The following is a 16,851-nucleotide window of genomic DNA, read 5'->3' on the forward strand; positions in this document are numbered from 1 at the left end:
TCTGTTATTGAAGCGGGATTTGAATAATACTTTGAATAAATATGATCCTTAAACCAAGGTATAAAACATCGATTGTGCTCTCGTACTATCCAATTTTCATTTCTATTGGGATTTAAACCTCGGAGAACATCCTTGTGAATTTCAACATACGGCTCAACCTCATTCTCATTGTGCAGAACATACAAATGCACTTGATCCCGTTCGACCCTTGATACTGCCACAATTTTATTTCCAATTAGATTTTTTCCTTCTTTCTTTTCGACAAGCTGAGACTTGGGGAGTCCGATTGACTGAACATTAGACAAATATTCAGTACAAAACTCAATCGCTTCTTCAACAATGTATCTTTCAACCATACAACCTTCTGGTCGACTTCGGTTCTTCACGTACCCTTTTAATATTTTCATATAACGTTCAACAGGGTACATCCATCTCATATAAGCTGGTCCACACAATTGTGTCTCTTTCACAAGATGAACAACTAGATGTACCATTATGTCAAAAAATGATGGAGGAAAAAACATTTCAAGCTCACACAAAGTAATAACGATTTCTTTTTGCAACATTGGTAAGATCGCAGGATTGATCACCTTACTGCAAATTGACTTGAAGAAAGAACACAACTTAGTTATAGAGCTTCTTACTTTTTCTGGAAGAATAGAACGTATACCTATTGGGAGAAAATGTTCCATTATAACATGGCAATCATGGGTCTTTAAACTCTTTAACTTGAGGTCTTTCATAGACACAAGTCTTCTAATATCTGAAGAGTACCCTTCTGGAACTTTAACTTCACTTAGAAACTTACACAATGTTTTTTTCTCCTTTCTAGATAGAGTATAAGCAGCAGGAGGTAGATATGTTCGTTTTCCTTTCTTCAAGGGTCCTAATTCAGTTCTTATTCCCATCGCTATCAAGTCCTTTCTTGCCTTAAGGCCATCCTTAGACTTTCCTTGTATATTGAGTAACGTGCCAATAACACTTTCAAATACATTTTTTTCAATATGCATAACATCAAGAAAATGTCTCACATACAAGGACTTCTAATACGGTAATTCAAAAAAAACTGACCTCTTCTTCCACCCACTTTTGACAAGTGTGTGGGCAAAAGGCTTGCCAAACTGAGTATCCAAATCTTTCACCTTTTCAAAAATTTGATCACCCGTCAATATAGGTGCAGCTCTGCCTTGTTCTGTCTCTTCATTGAACGCCTTTCTCCATCCACGGTAGTGATGATTTGAATTTAAGAATCTCCGATGACCGAGAAAGACATTCTTCTGACCAAACTCCAAGCGCTTCCAATCTGTTTTATCTTCACAAATAGGACACGCACATTGACCTTTTATGCTATACCCTGATAGATTTCCGTATGCTGGAAAATCATTAATTGTGCCAAACAACATCGCCCTCAAGTTGAAACTTTCTTTCCTATATCCATCATAAACCTCCACACCGGTCTCCCACAAAATCTTTAAATCTTCGATTAAGGGCTTCAAGTACACGTCTATGTCATTCCCTGGTTGTTTAGGTCCAGAAATCAACATAGACAACATCATGTACTTACGCTTCATACATAGCCATGGAGGTAGGTTATAAATCATAATAATCACAGGCCATGTACTGTGTGAGATACTCTGGATACCGTGTGGGTTCATTCCATCAGTAGATAATGCCAAGCGAAGGTTTCTTGATTCTTCTCCAAATTCAGGATAATCATTATCAATTTTCAACCACTGTGGTGAATCTGCCGGATGTCGATACTTTCCATCTATAATTCTTTCATCTGCATGCCAGGTCAAGTGTCTTGAATCGGTTTCACTACGAAACATGCGTCTAAATCTCGGAATAACAGGAAAATACCACAAGACTTTTGCTGGAGACAACTTGTTCTTATATCGCGAGACACCGCATTTAGGACACTCATTTAACGATGCATACTCATTTCGAAACAAAACGCAATCGTTTGGACATGCATGTATCTTATCATAGCTCATGCCAATAGAGCACAACATCATTTTGGTCTCATATGTTCGATTGGGAAGAACATTATCCTTAGGAAGCATATCTTTCAAAAGGGCTAATAACTCTATGAAACTTTTATCCGACCATCCATTGCCCGCCTTTAAGTTGTACAACTTTAATACCGCAGACAATCTTGTGAATTTAGTGCAACCATCATACAAAGGTTTCTCTGCATCACTTACCAACCTCTCAAACATTTCGGGACAATCCTTAAGATCTCCTTCAAGTGCTTCTGCAATCTCTTCAACTCGATCACAATCGTATGTATCTGCGCCACTATAGTTTGAGGCATAGGTCGTACTATCCCCCAGTTCAACATTCTCGTTACTTTTCTCACCATGCAAATTCCAACATGTATAACTTCGATCAATTCCATGCCTCATTAGATGCGATGTCAACTGAACTGCGTCAACCTGTTTCCCATAACAACAATCCAAGCAAGGACATATCATTCTACTGGGGTCTTCGGCGTGCGCAACGGCAAACTTAACGAATTCTGATACCCCATTCTCGTACTCTCTCGACAATCGATTGGAAGACATCCATGTATTATCCATTACTAATTAGAATAAACAAAAAACAATTTCAGAAGAGTTCAAACACATTCGGACCTAGGTTTCTAATGATACTTGTGTTGACACAAAATCATATGTTCATAGGTCGTATAACCCTAACTACTGGGTAATGTAGTCCCATTGCATGCGCTATCATGGTCACTAAAAACCAACCGTCAATTTCCTAATAAACCCAAACTATTTAAATGACTATGAATATTGAAACTTTACAGGTCGAAACAAACGTAGCATAGACAACAATAACATAAAACTGAAATTGGGCAAAGCTAAAACAAAGTAATAGTGCAAGTAATAATGTATGCATCGTGTACCTTTGATTGGTAGAAGGAGGAAACGCGCAGTAATAATGTAGATCTAACAGAGGTGGAAGGAAAACGCCTTAGAACCCTAACGTGAAAAAGAACGAAAATAACAGATAGTGAAATAACAAAACGCGCAGTATGTTATAATTTTAATGTTTACTAAAGGGGACATTAGAGGGCGCTTGTGGAAAAAAAGCGCCCTCTAAAGGGGGCCTAAGAGGGCGCTTATGGAAGCGCTCTCTAAGGCTTTCCAAAAGCGCTTTATAAGCTGGAAATGCACATGGACTTATAACAGCGCTTTATTAAAAGCGCCCTCTAAGGGTAACCTTAGAGGGCGCTTTCTAAAAAGCGCCATGTATTGTTGTCCCTCTATCTCCTCCTTATTTTTTCGTTTCACCTTAGAGGGCGCTTGTGGAAAAAAAGCGCCCTCTAAAGGGGGCCTAAGAGGGCGCTTATGGAAGCGCTCTCTAAGGCTTTCCAGAAGCGCTTTATAAGCTGGAAATGCACATGGACTTATAACAGCGCTTTAGTAAAAGCGCCCTCTAAGGATAACCTTAGAGGGCGCTTTCTAAAAAGCGCCATGTATTGTTGTCCCTCTATCTCCTCCTTATTTTTTCGCTTCACCTTAGAGGGCGCTTTATTACAAAAGCGCCCTCTAAAGTGCGCTGTCTATTGCTCCTTATTTTTCGCTTCACTTTAGAGAGCGCTTTTGTAATAAAGCGCCCTCTAAGGTGCGCTGTCTATTCTAGTTTTTGGCGTAGTGATGGTATTTGTTGGTGGACAGGTCAGGAGTGTTGTTGTACCTGTTTTGATTGTAAAGGTTGGCTGCATAAGCTTGTGGCAGCTCAGTAATGGACTCGTCTCTCAGAATAGGACAAGTATCGGTCGGGTGCTCAGGAGAAGTACAAATGCCACACAAAGTTGCTGTTTGAGGTTTTGCTACTGCCAGCTGTTTGACTAAGGCAGTGAGTTCGTCAATTCTGGTCTCTAAAGCTTTGTTGGAAGAAACTTGAATTTGACTCACGCCTTTGCTTTGCACAAAATTGTCTCTAGTGGTGAACTGTTGAGAATCAAGAGACATATTTTCAATAAGGGCTTTGGCAGCAGTTGGAGTTTTATCGACTAATGCTCCACCACTAGTAGCATCAAGAATGTTCCTGTCCATCGGTAACAACCCCTCATAAAAGTATTGGATGAGGAGTTGCTCAGTGATCTGGTGTTGAGGGCAGCTAGATACCAAGTGCTTGAATCTCTCCCAATACTCGGTCAGCGACTCATTGCCTTGTCCAATACCACAAATCTCTTTTTTGATCGAGGCTGCTCTGGAGGCAGGAAAATATCTTTCCAAGAACACTTTTTTCAGGGCTGTCCAACTTGCAATTGAGTTTGGCTCGAGATAATAAATCCAATCCTTTGCTGCACCCTGTAATGAAAAAGGAAAAGCTCGAAGTTTGATGTGGTCTTCAGTTATTCCTTCAGGCCTCAACGGTGTAGAGCACACAACTTGGAATTCTTTGAGATGTTTATGTTGATTCTCACCTGCAAGACCATTAAACTTTGGCAACAAGTGTATCAAACCAGATTTTAGTTCAAAAGGAGTGTCAGCTTCAGGATATTCAATACACATGTCATTATAATTCACATCAGGGACAGCTAACTGCCTTAAAGTTCTTTGGTCAGCCATAGTAAAAAACAAACACAATGAAGGAAAACGATTAAAATAAATTTAGAAAAATAAACTAACACCGAAATTAATCTAATGACGTCAATTAAAATTTTTGAGAATTTTTTCGGAATTTTTTAAAACTATCAAAACAGAAAAAAAAAACATAAAAAATAGAAAAATAAGGAATATCGGGTTTTTAGGATGTCGACCACTATTTAGTCCCTAAATAGAGACTTTTGATCCTTGATTTTTTCCTAATAAAACGACAAAAAATCGGAATAATCTGAGACGATTTTCTTTAAAATAGATTTTTTTTCTTTCCTAAACCGCAAAAAGACCCGAACGCAAGAAAGTTAAGGCAAAAAATGCTAAAAAAACAACATCTATGACTCTAAAAACGATTAATATAATCAAGAATCCCCGGCACCGGCGCCAATTTGATTCGCTGTCGCACGCAGATCAAAACGAGTAATAAAATATAGTAAATGGGAAGCGACACCTCGAGTATCGTATCACAAGGATTCTTGTATTATTCTTAACCTAATGAAATACATTTAAGGGGGGTTTATGTTTTAGTGGTCGATTTAGAAAACAAAGTAAAAAAAATGATTAAAATAAGCGATTATAAAATAAGTCAATCTACTGTTTTCGGTTTCCGGCTAATCATTGGTTTTTACTTACCAATTCCCTAAGCGGCTTCATCTCTATTCGATTCAAATTCGATTGACAAGCGCAATAGATATATGACAGATTTATATTCCTATATTCCGAATTAAGCAAACGGATAAATACAATCGTGAATTAAGCAAACATGATTTACAAATGCAATTTAACGACAAAGCGACGAAAACGGCGATTAATAGTTAGGAATGCAATCATACGAATTTAATCAAAACCATTCCACAAAATACAAATTAAGTAAATGAAATTTCATAGAATAGAATTGAAAGAGAACGAAATTAAATTGATAGAATAAAAATCTCAAAGCCTTGGAAATTCGGTTACAACAGATTGACTCTAGGAGATTAGTTCCTCTTCATGATCGTACAAAAGCAAAACATTATCGTCAATAAGGTCTATCTCTACAGTACCACGGTTGCCCCCTTTTAAACAAAATAAGGATTTCACTAATAATTCAAACTAGGCCGGAAAACCTAAATTCGGCCCAATAAATGGCCCAAACAAAATATAAAAATAATGCAGCAGCTTCAACGAAATTTCTGGCCCTGCTACAGTCTGATTCAGCTATCGACTTCTAACAAAAGTTGTAGATCTTTTTCTTAGCTTTCCATCGACTGGTAGCACGTCTCAATCCGATACTCCTAGCTCAAGATATGATTTTTCTCGCGAAAGTTGTTAATGCTGAAAATTAAATACGAAAATTAAATAAGTGCAAAAATAAAATAAATTATGAAAACACATTAAAACATAAAAATAATCATAGAAAACCGAAGAAATGCTTAAGTACAAACATGGAAGAACGTGCATCAAAATGCACTGATCAACCACAAATAGCCCTTTTAATATTTTTAAGAGATACTATGGTTTAGAACTAAGTAAACAAAAATAAATCAACCATTTTAAAATAACCGAGATAAAATTGAATTGAAAACATAGATATACCTAATTATATTTTATGAACATTTTGACAAAGAAATAAAAATAAAAGGACGTAAAATGAATAAAAAATGGGTGCAAAAATGCTCGAAAAATTAAACTGAATGCACCAAAATGATCAGGGAGGAATAAACTCCTGGAAACACAGACAGATTTTGATCAAATTTTGAAGTAAAAAATATCCGGTAGAAAAGGTTCAAACAAGTCAAAATGCAACCTCAAAAGGAGTTGAAAAAATAAAACGAGCATGCAAGGTTAAAATACGCGAACCGTAGATTAACAAAATGGACATATTCAAGCTCGAATTTGAAATTTTCCGCCCGCTAATTTAATGTGCATTTGAGAATCAGTTCAACAAGTCTGTCTGTAGATCCAAAAATTTACTCCGGTAGATATTTTAGGCACTATACAATATGAAAGCATGCTATGCTATAAAGATGATGTGAATGTCATGATGAATGTATCAATTTATTGAATGAGGGGCACAATTAGAGTGTGAGACACACACCGCAAGTTATTTTGATGGCTACGTGACCCCTTATTTGCACATGCTCGCTTGATAAGCCCACCAACAATCCTTTGAACGCATGAATCTTACTGGGATATAGTTGGAGTTTATGGAAATAATCCTATAATAGGATATCAGTTGGACTCCAAGGGTTTGGCAAGACTCCTTTGATATCCCACATGGTTGTTGGCGTGATTGAGGATTCCAACAACGTCATTTCTAAAGAATGTAACGTTGGCTCATGAATCTCCTTGGCTAGCTTCAAGAAGTACCGAGGATATCACGTTTGCATCTAGTACTTGCCATGCATAGCTTCTCTGCAAAGAGTTAGAGCTTCCTCCAAAAGCAAAACCCTCGACTAAGGTGTTAGCCACTGAGTGTGGAGCTTTGTTGGCCATCTTCAAGGGAAGATGGTGAGAATGGTAATGATGAAGGTGCGATCCAGGTTAGTTTTACCAGGGCTCCATAGTAGATGCCATTGTACTATTCAAAATGTACAAAAGTGTGTGGTATCCATAAACTAGTGGGGGTAACTAGAGAACTTAGTAGTTTTCTAATGGTTAGGGTTTGCCCATAGTGGCTAGATGCCCTGTTTGGTGGTATTTATGGTGGTCAAAAAGGGACAACTCACGTGAGGTGAGACGCTCAATGTTTATGTGTTATGCAATGTAAGTTATGATTTGTCTTCTCAATCCTAAGATGGGGGTATTTATATAGGCACTTTTTGGACCTATGGTTTCCTTGGGAATGATAACCATCCATTCAGTCAAAGATAGGCTGTTGAGTCCTTATTTCTAGGGAGATGAGGGTTCATCTATTGTCCTGACTTCTCTTTGATCGAGAAACATCTTTTGCCACGTTTCCCAAGACTAGGCAAGTAGGGAGCACTCGAGGCGAGGCGGTGTCTAATGGCGGACGACATATAGGAGTAATCCCTTAAGGGAAATTAACACTCTCCCACCCTTAATAGGTCTTTTACAAATATATCTCGACAATAGATCATCAACCTATGAGTCATAGGCCTGATGTGTCAGAAAGGAAATGCGACAAAGACTATTAAAATCTCATACATTATAATAGAAAAAAGTAAAGAAACTAAAAGACCAAGATGGATTCCAAATTAAATTCTCCCCCCAAAAAATTCAAATTTAAGAGTGTGAAGATCGACATGTGTGTGGAAAATAATTTGAATTGAAAAGCCACGTCCCAATTACCCCACTCTGGACTTGGGAGACAATATTGTTCTAACTTTAAATACTCTCATCATCGGTTGTCATTGACTTTGACTTTGACGTTAAAGTGTTTGCTTAAACTCTCCCTGAAAACCCGAATGAAGCTGAGAGCCATTAAGATTTTCATAGGAACAAACTGTTAGATCTTAGATCTCAGTTCATATCGGTTTGCTTAAGACCATGTTTCATTAATAAGTTAATGTATTTTTGTGTAAGGAGTTGAGAAGTGAATTTGATTCTATCCTAATGAACTCTAAGAATTCAATTCACCAACACGTTTTTGCTACCAATTTTTCAATGCATTCTTTAAAATATTCTAGTTTTAACCAATTAAGTGGACTAAGTAGTTAATGACCTCCACTTAAACACCAAATAGAACCCAAATTCAAAATTTAAATGAAATAATTTTTTATTATATTTTACTTACTTCTCAATTGAATTTTAGATTATCAAAACCTTTTTTTTAGAGAATTAGAGGATTAATGCCCAAAAAAATATGTAATTCAGTTTTGCTAAATAAATTAAATATTAATAATAATATATGTTATACAAATTGATTGTAAAGAGAGAGAAGCAAACATTGCAAATAAAGAGAAATTAAGTTTACATGGATATAAATTAATTTAATAGTTTTATTTTTTATAAATTATTTTGCAAAAGAAATAGCTATTATGCTATATATCCAAAATAAATAGAGGTGTTAACCTAAAGAGTATATTCATATTAAAACTCAATAAAATAACTGAAACAATAAAGAATAAAATAAAAAAGCACACTAATTAAATAGAACATCATATCATATATATCAAGAAAAATTGATATGATTAAACTTGTTGCAAAAGATAGTGATAGTTCTAAACGACATTGATATCAGTACAAATGTTCCTTTTCTGAATTATTTTCTTCCTCAAAGACATCCTTCTCATATTATGATGAATCTTGTTCAATATTTTTTCCTTAAGTGCCCATTCTTTCTTCAGTAATCTCCATCTGTACTCAAAAGTATGACTAAACCTCCTTGCAATTCTAAAAACACGATCTCTAAAAGAGTGTAACATTAATACATTAGAAAATACCAATCTCATATCATTAGCAAATTCATCTGGTGTTGAATACAATGTCAATTTAGCTTGAATGTCTCCCAAACCAATTGAATAAATCGACTTATAATCATTCAAAGCCTGTCCATCTCTTCCTTCTATCATCTTCTTTAAAATTGCCCAACATTGCATTCTCTTGTAACGTTCCATTGGCTTAGGAGATTCATTACTCTTTGATGAAGAACACATTTTGCATAAACTGATTTTCAAGAATAATATAGGGTTTGGTGAAGGTTTATGGGAATGTGGTTGTCTTTTTATAGATAAAAAAATCAAATAAAATCTACATAGTTAAATCTTTTTAAATCATCATTTAATAATAATGAATTTCTTTTAAAATTAAAATCGTATAACTATAATATAGGATATTTTTACGGGAGCATATCTATTAGTTAAGATCAGACTTTAAAAGCTAAATGCTTTTTAATCATCATTAAATAACACCTATTTAAACTTAAAACTGTATAACTATAATATATAACTTTTTTATGCATATTTATTCGTTAATATCCAATTTAACAACTATACCTTTTATAATCATTATTTAATAATATTTTCTACATATAACTATTATATACATTAATTAAGAACTTGTTAATGTATATCTATTAGTTAACATATTTTTTCACTAAATCTTTTTTTATAAATGTTTAATAATATCTCATTAAAAAATCCTTATATATATTATATAGGTTTGTTTTATACATCAATTGTTTATTTTAGAGATATGTTAAAGAGTTAGTCAGAATAGTTATGTGTGGCAATTAAAAGCTAGTTACAAAAGGTGAAGTTAGTTAGAATAGAAAAAAGTTGATAAATTTGAGTGCTATGTTGTTTTTATGATATTTTGAAAATTTAATCTTTTCAATCAATAAACAATTCAAGATTATAAAAATATTTAAGTAGTTAAGAGTTTTCATTAAAAAATTTCACATATGAAAGAAAGTTGTGCAAGAAAAAATTTTGGTCAATATTTTATTGACGCTTAAAGCAGATGAAAAATATTCATGAAAAAGATAAATTTTACTGTCAAATGATTCTACTGTTTATATATCACAAGACACATTTTTTAAAAGACTTGCGATGCTTGAAAATAATTAAAAATAATTTTCAATACTACAAGAAAATGATTCATAAAAAAATGCTATGAGGAGCTAGCATTGATTCAGAAATTTTCCAAAAGTTACAAATGATAATCGATTGTCGTACCATGTTAATAGACTGTTGAAACTTCAAAGTTCAAAAACATAGAAAATTTCAAAGTGACGATCGATGGCATATACCCCAACAATCGATTATCTAAGGCAAATTTTGGAAATTTTTGGAATCATCAACCGATTGCAGCAATGATGTCAATTGATTGATGCCTTTAAGAATTTCAATATTTCACTTGGCAAAGAAATTGAAGAATCGATTGTTTCCATAGAGCAATGATTGCTTTAATGAAAGTTTTGAAAATTTTCTAAGTTCATTACTACGTAAAAGTCATTTCACAATGGTTGAAAAAGCGATACCACCACATGTGACCAACTTTTGTGAAGTATTTGGTGGTTGTATGTATGGTGTTTCCCACCATGGTCGTGCTCCCGTGATTATACTATATCTAGCTCACTACATATCACAACAGTTACTTTAAACAACCTTTGTGATAATCTTAGCGCGTAACATTTAACAACAGTTGGTATAAACAATTGTTGTGATATATACACTGAGTTAATTATAAATCGTGCGGAATGCTTATTTCGCCAATGCTAACTAAATATATAATCTTTCAATATGATCTAGACCATTATAATATGACAAATTAAGTTATATTAGAAGAACATGTTCACGTTCAATGCTTGACAAGAGTTCTTCAACTAAGTTATCCGCATTTTACTCTTTAACAATTAAAACTTTTTTTAATGCTCCTAGTTTTTTCACCTCCCCTTCCTTCAACTCTAGTTCATTTTGTCAAATATTATTTACTTTGCAAACAAAAGTAGAGGTGGAGAAAGGGGCGGTAGAAGAACTACATGCATTAAATTCTAGAAATGCATCAGAATGTAAGGACATATCTAGAAATACATCGGATAAAAGGAAAAGTAGGGTTCTTGAAATGCATTAGAAGAAAAGGAGACATCGAGGAATACATCGGATAAAAGGGAATGATTCTGGAACTTCGATAGATAAAAGGAAAAAAAGTTATGGAAATACATCAGAACAAAAGAAACATTCGGAAATCACTTTGGAGAAAGAAATAATTAAATTATGTAAATGCATCAAAGTAGGAGGGACTATTCAGAAATACATCGGGACGTAAAACTCGTCCAAGAATACATCGGTGAGAATGGTAAATAACATCTGGAAAATACATCAGAAATAATTCTTGAAATACGTCTGATAAAAAATACTCAGCCGAGAATACATCAGAAATTAATTCTTGAAATACATCAGAAATGATTCTTGGCTCTATATTTGAAGTGTTCAGTGATCATAAGAGCTTGAAGTACATATTCGATCGAATGAGTTAAGTATGGGGGAGATGAGGTGGCTTGAATTGTTAAAGGATTATGATTTTGGTTTGAATTTCTATCCTGGAGAAGCCAGTGTAGTGACTGACGCACTGAGTCGGAAGTCGTTGCATATGTCAACATTGATGGCTAGAGAGTTAGAGCTAATCAAAGAAATTAGAGATTTGTGTTTAGTTTGTGAAGTCATGCTGTAGAGTATGAAGCTAGGTATTTTAAAACTTACCAATGGTGTTTTGGAAGAGATTAGAGAAAGTTAGAGGACGAATTTGGAATTGGTAGATTATTTGGATTTAATCAATCAAAGTCAAGGTGGTGATTTCAAGATTGATGATAAAAATGGTGTTATAAAATTTTGTGAAAAAATCAGTGTTCCTGATGTGCCTAAACTCAAGAAGAATATTCTAGAAGGACACCAAAGTGGTCCGAGTATCCATCCGGGTTCTACAAAGATGTAACAGGATTTGAGAAAGATGTTTTGGTGGCCTGGAATGAAGAAAGAGATTGTAAAGTTTGTGTATGCACGCCTGACTTGACAGAAGTCAAAGATTGAGTATCAAAAGTCATTGGATTTGATGCAACTGTTGTCTATTCCTGAGTTGAAATGGGACATCATTTAGATGGATTTTGCGTCTGGATGACCGAGGGTTGTAAATAATTGTGACAATATTTGGGTAATTGTGGATAGGTTGATGAAGTCTGCTCATTTTATTCCGATGAGACTGGATTATTCATCGGAGAGGTTGGATAAGTTGTATATAAATAAATAAGATTGTCAGTTTGCACGGTATGGTCAGACTAGGAGCACTACCCAGTTGTTAGAGGACTTGTTAAGGGCATGTGTACTTGAACAAGGAGGTGTTTGGGATAACTTTTTTTTAACTTTGATTGAGTTTACATACAACAACAGTTTCCATTCGAGTATTCGAATGGAACCATTTGAGGCATTGTAAGGTAGAAGGTGTAGGATGCCTTTATGTTGGTATGAGACATGAGAGGGTGTTGTGATTGGACCTGAGATTATCTAACAGACCACAGAGAAGATCAAAGTGAATCTGGAGAAGATGAAAGCTTCTCAGAGTCACCAAAAGAGTTATCATGATAGACGAAGGAAAGCACTTGAGTTCCAAGAGGGAGATCATGTAAGGGTTACTCTGATAATTGGTGTTGGTCGAGCTTTGAATTCTAGAAAGCGCATTCCGCGTTGCATCGGTCCTTACCATATTTTGCAAAGAATAAGAGAAGTGACCTATCAGATTACTTTTCCACCGCCGCTTTCTAATCTTTATGATGTGTTTCATGTGTCTAAATTGAGGATATACATTCCAGATCCTTCTCATGTGGTCCAAGTGGATGATGTGCAGGTGAGAGATAACTTGACTATTGAGGCATCATCTATGTAGATAAAGAATTGAGAACTGAATCAGTTACATGGTAAAGAGATTACCTTGGTGAAGGTAGCTTGTGGAGGACCAGTTGGTGGAAACGTAAATTGGGGGCTTGAGAGCCATATAAGGGATTCATATCTGAATCTATTCACTTGAGGTGATTTTCGAGGGCGGAAATTCTTTAAGTGAGGGAGAGTTGCAACCCCGTATTTTTCTAGAAATTATTTATATTAATCATTTTTAATTTTATGTGTGTATCTAATTATTATTTGTGTGATGATTGAGATGTTTTGGGGAAACACGGGTGGATGACCCTTAGATAGAGAGTATGGAGAGTAATTAGAGGTTGGTAGATTTATTTAGAATTATTTAATTGATTAAAATAATGTTTTTTGTGTTATTATTTAAATGAAATAATAAAGTAAAAGGAAATAATAAGTTTGAGGTTGAAAATGAGAATTATGGAGAATTAAAATAAATAATGTAAGTTAATAACAAGTTAGGCCTTGGTGGAATATTAGAAAGATAAAAATTAGGTTTTTGATTTATGAGGAGAGAAGTGAGGGAAAAAGTTCACAGTACGTGAAACTTTTGGACTTGGAGAAAAAGAGGCAAGAGAAGAGAAAGTCAAGGAAAACCTAAGGAGAGCTATAGGAAAGAGAAACCATAGCCAAAATGTTGGATTTTCTGGAATTACAAGGTAAGAGTGGAAATTTGGTTCAACAATAGGGACATGAATGGAAGGGTAGAGAAAAGTTTTTTTTTTGGATTAATGATGAATATTGATATTTGTTGAATGAAATTTATGTTTTAAATTGTTCATGTATGTTCATCATTGATGATGTTTGAAGGTTTTAGGGATTAATATAGTATATAGACCCATGGTTATATGAAAATAAGTAGTGATTGATATATGTATGTTTATGACTGAGTTTAAAACCATGAAATATTTAAGGTAATGATTTCATGGACATTTTTGTGGTTGGAGAAAATGAAAATCATCTTGAAAATTTCAATAAAACAACAACTTTTTGGTAACGCCTTCGTGCACGTTTTTTATCATAACTTTAAACTTGTAAATTAATTTGGGACGAGGTTTGAAGTGTTGGATAAATGAAATAGGTGACTATAACTTTGTTTCATGTGTAACATATTTTGGTGATGACTTTATGGACATTTTTGGGTTTGGAGAAGATGAAAATCATGCAGGAAATTTCAAAAAAACAACAACTTTTTGGTAACGCCTTCGCACACGGTTTTGTTCATAACTTTCAACTTGTAAATTACTTTGGGACGGAGTTTGAAGTGTTAGGTATCTAAAATAGATGGATATAAATTTGTTTCAGGGGTAAAATATATTTGGTGAAGATTTCATAGATGTTTTTGGGGTTGGAGGAGATGAAAATCGTGCTCGAAATTTCAGAAAAAACATTAATTTTTTGGTAATGCCTTTGTGCACTTTGGTTGAAGTCCATTTTTGAAAATATGGATTTGAGTCATCTCATCAAATCCATGCCCTTTACATTTCTGAAGCATGGATTTGAATCTTTCCCACGCTTCATTTAAGGATTCATTGATTCCTTGTGCAAACACTGAGATGGCCGTATTGGATTCCATGAACCGATTATGGGAGAAGAATCTTTCGATGAACTTCTCTTCTAACACGTTCTAGTCTGTCATGACGGCTGGTGTTTGATCTAGGTACCAATCTTTTGCTTTGCCGAGCAAAGCGTGTGGAAATAATCTTCTAAATAACGGTAGCTCCTGAGCCTGATCCACTCCGGCCGCCAATGCTATCTCATAAAATTTTGTGAGGAAAGCAAAGGGATTTTCATGGTCCATTCCGGTGAATGGACTTCCATATAATAAATTGAGAGTTCCCGTTTTCATCTCAGCTTGCCTTCCCGTGTGGTTGGCAAACTGAGCAGTGTTTCTTGGACTGTTTATGCATGGAGTAGAAATAGGTGGTGGTGGTGGCTCCATGTTAGGTATGAATGGTGGTGGATTTGTGGTAGAAGAACTTTCTCCTTGCTCTTGATGGTGTCTAGCTTGTTGCCTCCTACGTCTCGTTTTGCTATTAAGCCTCCTTGCGGTTCTCTCGATCTCAGGATCAAAAAGAAGTTCGTCCACAGGGATTTGCCCTTGCATAAAACGTAAGCTGCACACTAAACCACACAAATTACAAGCACAAGTCAAAAATTCGAAAGCTAAAACTTAAACAACTATTGCGATGCTCGCAATATCAATTCACAATCCCCGGCAACGGCGCCATTTTGTTGATTGTATTTTTAAGTGTCGGGTTTTTGTTATCGTATCCACAGGGATTGTGAGATATCACCGCCTTTCGACAGTTGTATTAATTCTTAGCTTAAGGTAACAATGGGGTTTTGGTATTTGTCACGGTATCTTGCATAAAAGTATAATAAATTGCGGTAAAAGTTTTGGTTTGAATATTTGAGAAATATTGCCAAAGTTAGGGTTCGACGATCACTTTGCATGTATATGTCCGATCAACAAAACTTATAAACTCCTTTAGATGATAAACTATTTCACAAAGTCCTCCCAATGTGTTTATCTCTAACACACATTGTGAGTTTTCCCATTTTGATCCATTGTTTATCTCTAACACAATCTATCAAAATGACAACTTTTTGGTTCAACCTTATGGTGAACAAAATCATTCATTACTATCTCTAGCTAACAAACAAGATTGGATGAAAACCTAGGTTAAGAGTTGGTAAACATCTCTCGATCATAAACCAACACAAAGAGTTTTCAATAAGAACAAAGTTTTCACCATATATTCACCATTAAAGAGTTTACAAATGAAGATCCTTACATTTACACACAAAGCTAATGATCATCTACATCTAACCTTGACAAAATGAAGGACTTAGCTACTCATTTTCATGGTAGCTTGGTCAACAAGTTTCGGAAGAAGGTTGATCAACATCCGAGTCGAATAATCGAGATTGGATGGGAATCCACCTTCTTTTTGTGAAAGATGGTTAAGAGATGAAGAGAAAATGGTTTTTAGGTCACAAAAGATCCTTGGAACAATGCTGTAAAATATCTAGAAAAAGTACAAAAGTATGGAAAAATAAGGTATGGCTCCAAAAAGTGGCACTTGCTACTTATAGAGCTGCTACTGGGCTGTCATGCTCGCTAGGCGAGCAGAATGGCTCGCCTAGCGAGCCCCTAACTGAGGCACCTGAGGCACCTGCGCCCAGAGAAACAGCCTTTCCCAGACTGTCATGTTCGCTGAGCGAACAAAACCTTCGCCTAGCGAAGGGCACGCTCCAACCTTCGCTCCAGCGAGCTTGAGAGGTTTTGCTACTGGAACGCTCGCTGGGAGCTCGCTAATGGATCGCCTAGCGAGTGAGTGCTGGCTGCGCTTTTCACCAAGTCTGGACGTGTTCGCCACACTCCTCGCTGGAAGCTCGCCTAGCGAGTGTGGTGATGTTTGCCTCTGTTAAATACTGGAGCTTTTCGCTGGACGCTCGCCTAGCGAGTCCTTCGCCACAGTCCTCGCCTAGCGAGGAAGCTGATGAATGCTTGTTTTATTTGATTCCTTTGCCACATTTCTTGTGTATTCATTTTCTATTATTTCATGCCTACTTCCTGCATAATAACACACAAATCAAAGGTACCAAGATAAATTATCATTATATTGCATTTCATCTGAAACAAAGGTGGTTTCGACATTTTAGCAAGGAAATGGAGTGAAAGATGCCCACATTTGATAGCTCAAATAAGCACTTTTGGGCATCTAACAACTCTCCCCAACTAGATTCTTGCTTGTCCTCAAGCAAAGTATGCCCCTTGAAGGACAAGAGGATTTGCTTTAAGAAAAAGGTTTCTCCGAAGTCGGATAAAACGGCTCAAACACAAGCGAATCAGCAGATACAAGTTTCCAACGGTTCGAATAAAA

The sequence above is a fragment of the Lathyrus oleraceus genome, chromosome 3, assembly GCF_024323335.1.
Source record: "Lathyrus oleraceus cultivar Zhongwan6 chromosome 3, CAAS_Psat_ZW6_1.0, whole genome shotgun sequence".
In the NCBI taxonomy this organism is placed as follows: Eukaryota; Viridiplantae; Streptophyta; class Magnoliopsida; order Fabales; family Fabaceae; genus Lathyrus; species Lathyrus oleraceus.